Source organism: Pholcus phalangioides, unplaced genomic scaffold (genome assembly GCF_987345545.1).
Source record: "Pholcus phalangioides strain wild (caught in Gottingen) unplaced genomic scaffold, Ppha-v1.0 ptg000007l_1, whole genome shotgun sequence".
In the NCBI taxonomy this organism is placed as follows: Eukaryota; Metazoa; Arthropoda; class Arachnida; order Araneae; family Pholcidae; genus Pholcus; species Pholcus phalangioides.
In genome coordinates, this window is record NW_028301600.1 from 64,333,567 (window position 1) to 64,341,681 (window position 8,115).

The window sequence follows — 8,115 nt, forward strand, 5'->3', positions numbered from 1 at the left end:
TTCCGACTCCAATTGAAGAAACGGTTGATAATATTTAAGTTCATTTAATTTTAAAAAGCTATTTACATAGGTTAACAATATTAATTCCACATAATAAAAAAGGAGAAACTTTTTTCTCACTTGCGCAAGAGCAACACACTGAGCAAGAAGTAGGTCACGCAAGGGAAACAGTTCGCTTGTCCCCTTTTTTCGCCTCTGCACCCACGTAAGGGGGGCGAGAGATGACGCCACAGGGGAAAAAAGAATACACAACATATTATAAACTTATGTAAGTCATCGAGAAGAAATATAAGATTTATCTATTTCTCTAAGTTGTAAATATCGATTATATGATATTTTAATCGAAGTTGAAGAGGAGATGAATTATGTAAGCCGAAAATACGGGAGAAGATTCTTGGCATTCGTAGGAAATTCTAAGGGTTAAAAATTAAATAATAAAAATTCATTAAACATAAAAATTACTTCCAAATTATTATTTTTTTAATTTAATCTATAGAGATGATATGTTTATGTTAAATATTTGATCATGTATTTTTACAACAGATGGCAGCAAATTCGTTCTGGACGAGAGAAATATTCGAAACCCCCTCCAGTTTTTAATATATAAATCCTCCACACCGGATATATATTTTTGAATCTTCAATTTTTTACCACTCCTGACATCACGTCGAAAGAATATTCCATAGCTTTTTCCAACATCGAATAATTTTTAGCTTGTTTGTTAATTTAATTTTCATTTCTATAGTTCAACAAACATTCATGGCGAAGATATTTTTCAACAAACTTGAAGGTTGTGTCCTCTGGCCACCTCACCGTCCAATATTTCCGCGGAATTCTAGCAAAACTTCACGTGCGTCTACAGCCACGACCACCTAGATAATAGTTATATAGGAGGTCGTGCTACAGCCTGCGGTAAACCCAAAACCAGCAACCAATGAAAAAGCAGCATTTTATGACGTCAGTAAATAGGGAGTGGAGAAGGTTTTTTTCCCCTCATCTTCGCTAGAGCTTGATGGATATCGAGCTCTAGCTTCGCAGGATATGATCTTGGTTATTTGGCACGATTGTTGATTGACGCCAACATACTTGGCGACGTTTAATGATAGATTTTAATTTTACAGGTGTTTTATAACCGCAATTAGTACAGTGGTTAGAGCGTAAGGCCGGCGTTACACTATAAAAGTTTGATAAATTTTCTTTTAGAAAACTTGGCAAAGATCTTTTATAAATTTTGTATTCAATTTTTTTTTTAAATTTATTTTATAAAAGAAATGGACCACATTACACTATATAAAAGATTAATATGAAATTGTTTTTGCAAAAGTTTTCGTCCATTTGTCAGTCTTCGTTAGTCTTGTGATGTTGCTGGTAGTAGTTATGGATGAAGAAATTTTTTTACCATTTGCTATAGGAAATTTATCATTTGCAACCTCTGTAATGGCCTCGGTTTTAAAAAACATGAAACTTATGTGGATGTGGATGATTGTATTGGATGGAGTAATTTGAATATGAAATATTACAAGTCGCCAAGCAGGACAAGTCACCGCTAAGCGAGGAAGGGAGGGGGAAATCTCCCTTTTTGGTGACGTCATAAATGATGCCTTTGATTGGTTGCTGGTTTTGGGTCTACCGCAGGCTGCAGACGCACGTCAAAACTTCAGGAGACGACGGAGCATGAACAGGTTCACGCTTGAGATCAAAATAAACCCCTCCGCAATGATGGTAACCTCGTCAAGCAAAATATCCCTCGAAAATTTCCCTTTTGACTGAATTTTCCCCCCCACACATTCCGAATTTGTGCTGCCATCTATCGATGGAAATATGTAGTCAATTATTTTACACTAGAGAAAAGCATTTTGTTTTGCATTTATATATTTTTTCAACAAAAATTCTTTTGTTTGATGACCTCAAAATTTCCCATGTGGACCAATTTTTCCCACGAGTTACCATCACTGCCCCTCCGTGAGAGAGCAAAAAGACCCCTCCAAGAGCGATAGGTCTACTTACGGCCGTATTCACCAACACAGTTCCAACTGCAATCGCAGGTTTAAACGATCAGCGATCGACACGGATTGGTTAAAATCCTTAATTTAACCAATCCGTTTTGATCTTCAATCCTTTCACTTGCGATTGCAGTTGAAACTGTGTTGGTGAATACGGCCGTTATTTATATAAATATGAAATAAGGAAAAGGCATACTGCTTTTAACCAGTCAACTCCCCAATAAATTTCTCCGAGCGTTACCCGCAGTGCCCACTTTTTTTTTGAAGATGAGAGTGCTTTTTCCCTTTTCTTGGAAATTGGAAATATTAAAATATTTTTTTATAGCCTGAATGTGTCGATACATAATATGACAGCCCAAAAAGTGGGGGGGGGGGTGGCATAATGTCCCGTGACTAAAAGAAATGCTGTTGATGGATTTATGTGGAACCATAGTAGTTGAACCTTTGCTAAAAGATATATGAGTAATAAAACACATGCTTCTTCGCAAGGGAATCGAAAAAGAAAAAAAAAGCGATGGGGATGCAGCTTTGCAAAACATGACAAAGATAATAGTAATACTAATCGCAGACCTTGAAATATAATTATCAACTCCATCTAGTGATGAGATAATAAAGTAGAAGGTTGCTGCGTGTTGGCAAATGCTGTCGTAGGTAACACCATTACGTATATCAGCGACGACAAATGCCCTCGTAACCACTTGACTGGTTAAAGGTTCAGGCGGTTCAGTGTATCAGCATTGGAAGAAATGAATGAAAAAGTGAAAAATAACACTGTTTGCTAGAGATTGCTGATCATTTCTATGTATCCAACAAGGGTAAGGCGGACAGGACTAGCCCGGAATGATTATCACTTTTTGAAATTGTAATGCAGCTCATGAAAAGTCTGGCCAAGGGTTCCACCAAAGACCAGCCTAGGGGACCTGCTGCAGGATGTGGGGCATGCCCATATCGCACATTGGTAAGAATATCACAACTCAAAACATGTTATTCTTGCCACCAAATCAGAACATAGCTCCCACTGTTTCAAAGGTTGTTATATTCTTGCTGGTGTGCGATATGATGTTTGAATTTTGGGGCACCAAAATGAAATGGTGGGGGGGGGGGGAATGATGGCTCTAGCACGGGACAATTACCATCACTTGTTGATGCTATAAATTCCTACAGAAGGGTCCATAAAAGGTCTGACTTGGGGGCCCTGCTCCAAGATGTGAGGGGAGGGAGGTCATGGTTTCAGTCCGGGAAGATTCTCAGCTGTCCTTAATTTTTAGGGCCCATGAAAATCGCATTCTAGGAAACATGATGCAGGGTATGGACCCCTGGGCTAGAGCCCCACTTGCTCATGCGGAAATCGGGCCCTCGCCCGATGGTGGCCCCATATGTGGCTCAAAAATGAACTACTCTATTTGTATTATATATATTTAAATAAATATATTCACACACTTACCAGATTCGATTGACTTCCTCTAGTCGAGAGAACTTCTTGAAAGAAATGAGCAGAACGGAACCACACCAATTTCGGGTGGTACAGGTCTTCCGTTCCTGCGCCGCTCTTCTTGCTTCTCTCTATTTTTGCCAGCTCCTGTCTGTAGACATCTTTCAACCCTTTTATCTTTGCCTTTAATTTTTTGTCGTCCAGGCCTCCTCCCAAAAGGCCTTCTTCTTCCAACTGACAACGCATTTGAGCGAAGACTGTCTCTTTTAATTTCGTGTTGCAGTAATCTTTATGTTTAACATTCCACAGAATCGGAAATTGTTCATAGATGCAAAGAAATCTCTTTATTTCCTCAGAACTCCACTTCATTTTCGTGATCGAAGATAAAATAAAAAGCACGTGCAGCAACAACAACAACAAAACACTTGACGTAATTATACAGGATTTCAGCGTATAAGGCTATTCCCTGACAACGACAGAGAAAAAAATTGAGATGCGCGCGCGTCTGGACGAGTTCACTAGCCGAGTATAATTACTTTCTCGCTGGGCTAGCAGCTACTTGCTCACTCGCCAGCTACTTAACTCGCTCAATGTAAATGAGCCTTAAAATACCGGAAAAAATGGAGCCGTTCTCATCTCACCAACTAAATCACTTGCGCATTTCCCAACTAAAGGCCCGTTTACACGAGGCAAGCGCTTTAGTGGGCAACTTAATTTTAACTTACCGATTCTTCTTGAAACTGTCCACACGATGAATGGCAAGTAGACGCTCATTGGATAATTTTTACGGAGGTGAGCGCAGTTAGCGCATGCGCGCTTCAGTCTCCTCAAATCCACGGAGAGACACAGACGCACAACGCGCGGGAGTATAATAGTAATAATTTTTTATTTATGTGGCATTCAGAGAGGTGCTTTTTTTAAAGCTCATAGCTTCCGTAACGATGGATGAAGATGATCAGGTAGAACTTACGAATACTGTGATCAGAGCCACATTATATGATATTTTTTTTAAAGAATATAAATTTATTCACTTAAATAAATTTATTCAATAAAAAAGGGGAAACTTTTTTCTCACTTGCACGAGAGAAACACACTGAGCAAGAAGTAGGTCACGCAAGGGAAACAGTTCGCTTGTCCCCTTTTTTCGCCTCTGCACCCACGTAAGGGGGGCGAGAGATGACGCCACAGGGGAAAAAAGAATACACAACATATTATAAACTTATGTAAGTCATCGAGAAGAAATATAAGATTTCTCTATTTCTCGTCCAAGTTGAAAATATCGATTATATGATATTTTAATCGAAGTTGAAGAGGAGATAAATTATGAATTATGTAAGCCGAAAATACGGGAGAAGATTCTTGGCATTCGTAGGGAATTCTAAGGGTTAAAATTAAAATAAAATAAATAATAAAAATTCATTAAACAAAAATTATTTCCAAATTTTCGAAATCATCATTATTTTTTAATTTAATCTATAGAGATGACATCTTTATGTTAAATATTTGATCATGCATTTTTACAACAGATGGCAGCAAATTCGTTCTGGACGAGAGAAATATTCGAAACCCCCCTCCAGTTTTTACTATATAAATCCTCCCCACCCGATATATATTTTTGAATCTTCAATTTTTTACCACTCCTGACATCACGTCGAAAGAATATTCCATAGCTTTTTCCAACATCGAATAATTTTTAGCTTGTTTGTTAATTTAATTTTCATTTCTATAGTTCATCAAACATTCATGGCGAAGATATTTTTCAACAAACTTGAAGGTTGTGTCCTCTGGCCACCTCACCGTCCAATATTTCCGCGGAATTCTAGCGAAACTTCAGGAGAATTAGGATCTTCGAACGATGATCAATGATTTCGATTTTTTTCAGGAGACGACGGGGTATGAACAGGTTCACGCTTGAGAAGGATATACCGCTGTTTTTGTGTTTTGCTCGAAAGCTGCTCATATCGAAGTTTATCGATCTTACACCCAGTGCATTTATTGCAGCTCTTCAACGATTTTGTTCACGTGCAGGTGCTACTAAACATATTTATATTGATAATGCTCATAAAATTCATCTGAGTGGAAATGTTATGTTGAGTAGTCGCCATTCGAACTACTAGGGCTATTTTTTAAAGAAATGTTTAATTTGTTAATCAGATGCTAAGATATGTGTTCTACTTATGTATCAAGAATAATATGACATCATTTATATATTCTTGATAGGGTGGGAGTATGTTTGTGTGTAGCTGTAGTATTTCATATTATATTCTTTTTCTCTATCGCCACTAGATGGCACCGCGTACACAATTATTATCTATGTTATTTTTCCCGATTTTTGAGGCAGATGTTATTTTGTATCGGCTCGAGTCAGTCGTACCTTAGCTTCATCTAATTAATAAACGTTTTTCGTTATAATTGAAACCTTTGCGTTCTCCGTATATAACGGCGCGTTCGTCGTTCGTATACACTCATCCTAGTACTAGTGTGCACTGTAATTTATTTCATAAATTGGTTCCAGTAATTAGTCAATTAAAATAACTCAATGTAATTCTAGTTTAATTCCTTAATTTAATACTAGTGATTTTGTCTTGCATTAATTTAAAAAAATCTCTTGGCTGTCAGCTTGAGTAAGGGATACCAGCAAAGATTACAAACATCTTTAGTAATTCACTAAATTTGCCTCTCAATATTTATCTTTTTACGTAGCAGGATACAACCACTTCACTACGGATCATTGTTCATGTTGAAAAAAAAAACCTATGAGCATATAATAAGAAATATTCATTTGAAAAATTGTGAAAATGTGAATTTTCGTAAAACTTCAAAAATGTGCACTTATTCTGAAAATTCTTCAATTTCATGCATTAATATGCATACCGAAAAGCAGAATTCTTTTACTCACTTTGCTTTAAGAAAATTTCTGTCGCTCAACGGTGTAAATTGATGCAGGTCCGTTATTTGGGGGGGGGGGCAGGGAGGGCCGTTGCCCCCCCCCCCGATTTTTGAAAATACACTAAAAATTAAAAATGGTATATATATATATATATATATACAAATATATATATACATTGAGTACATGTGCTTTGCCCCCCCCCCCCCTGGAAAAAGTTGAAATTGCGGCCCTGCATTGATGCCACTTGTTTTCTCAACAGTTTCACTTGTTGATGTGTTGCTCGTGGTTATTAGGGATGATTCTTATCAAGTTTTATTTACAGCAAGTATTCAGAAAGTTAAAATATAGTATTCAGGAATGAGAGAAGAGAGCAAAGAACATTTCAGCGTGGCTACCCCCGGTGAAAAGAAAGATACAACTGTCACATTAAAGAGAAAAAAATGTACCGCAAGCCTAAACCACTGTGAGCCCGTCTCGCTTATTTTATCTGAAGAGACACTAAAGGGGCATCTGGTCCATTTCCACCCACAAGTGACTCCTGCTGTGGGTGAAAGACGCATTACTCGTGTCAACACACTCTGTGATTGGCTCTAGGAATTCGGAAACCACCCCTATCCCATGAACATGACAAGAAATAAATAATTTAAAAGAAAAGGAGGACCTAAAGCAGAAACCTACACCATATGAAGGTTCTCTCACAATGGTATCGACGCTCTTGTGAAAGAGGAACACACTTCCTGTAATCTATGAGTGAATATTCGTTTTGATGTAAGCCTATAACCGCATGCAAAACTGAATGAAAAATTGTATCGTATGGAAAATTCAACCAAATAAACGGTAAATATACAGTGTATATATTAATTGTGTAACGAAAAAGCACGACACAGATATTGGCGGTGAAAATTTCTAGGATATCGCGCCAAAATGTTGTTGCTGTTGCTATGGATTTTTGATAATGGTAACCACACACAATATTTTTTTCTAATTTAAAAATGTTAAACGAATAAACATCGGTTTAAAACGATATTTTTTCTGTACTTTTGTTCAAAATCATATGAAAATATTTAAATATTCAGTATAAATTATTATCATAAACAGGGCCGGACTTAAGGGGGTGCGAAAGGTCAGAGGCCGCAATTTTTCCAAACGAAACCTTTTCTTTCCTCAGCAGAGATTTTGGAAATTTTTGATTAAAATTCAACTTTTTTCCCCATTAAACTATTATTGATTGCGAAAGGAGGCTTTCAGTTTAAAGCTCGCATACAGTAATATTTTCGGTGTTATTAGGCGTGGCAGCTTATTTTAAAGAGGAAAAGAGTGTATGCAGTTGGGAGGGGGTTGGATCGCATTCTTTACCCCTGAGAAAAGTCTGGCCTTCCTTTCTGTCATTAAAGAAAAACGGCTATATTAACGAAGAAAAAATCATGCTTACAACATCAAACGAAAAGGGGCACCACAAAAGAAATCTAGTAATTTTTTCCTTCAAAACCTCCCCTCTCGTTGAGTCACCATCCGGACATCTCTAGATGATGACTGCCCCGGAGCGAGACAACTTCGACTGTCCTCCGAAGTGTTAATTGCATGCCTTCCCGGGAACCGCTAAACTGTCATGTTTCCCTAAAGAGGCTTGAGTCATCACCATCAGTCATAAACACCACCATCTAAATGGTGGTGTTTATGACTGATTCAGAATAGATGTCTCATTTATTCTGGAATTATTATTATATAATAAACAAAATGCAATTGAAACCATTGAATTTTTGTGATATTTTCTGTGAGGTCTATGGGAT